At 59.2% G+C, this 255-nt stretch overlaps 1 protein-coding gene across 1 annotated transcript in view; it reads left to right on the top strand.

Moving 5' to 3' along the window:
• Positions 1 to 255, top strand: part of ADM (adrenomedullin) — a gene marked incomplete at its 3' end in the record, with an annotated part of 1,979 nt that overhangs the window by 1,402 nt on the left and 322 nt on the right. The window lies entirely within an intron of this gene.

The raw sequence follows: 255 nt of genomic DNA, 5'->3' as shown, positions 1-255 counted from the left end.
GGTGTTCAGGCTTATTCTCGCCATAGATCCCCCAAGCCCCGCAGGCAGGTCCTGCCCGGGCTGCACCTCGCGCTGAAAGCAGCCTCCCTTTCCCCGCGCTCTTCAGCTGGCGGGAGATAGCAGCGCCTTTCCCGTGAAAGTCAAATATAAATAGTAACTTGAGCTCTGGATCCATAGATAAAGTCACAGGCATAAAACGGCGGGGCCTCCCATCGGCTGCAAGCTCTGCTCTTCGACCAGCCCCCCCCCCTTCCC

Source organism: Eurypyga helias, unplaced genomic scaffold, assembly GCF_000690775.1.
Source record: "Eurypyga helias isolate BGI_N326 unplaced genomic scaffold, ASM69077v1 scaffold41728, whole genome shotgun sequence".
Classification (NCBI taxonomy): Eukaryota; Metazoa; Chordata; class Aves; order Eurypygiformes; family Eurypygidae; genus Eurypyga; species Eurypyga helias.
Note: the sequence above shows the minus strand (reverse complement) of the source record. Positions and strands in the feature narration are given on the sequence as shown.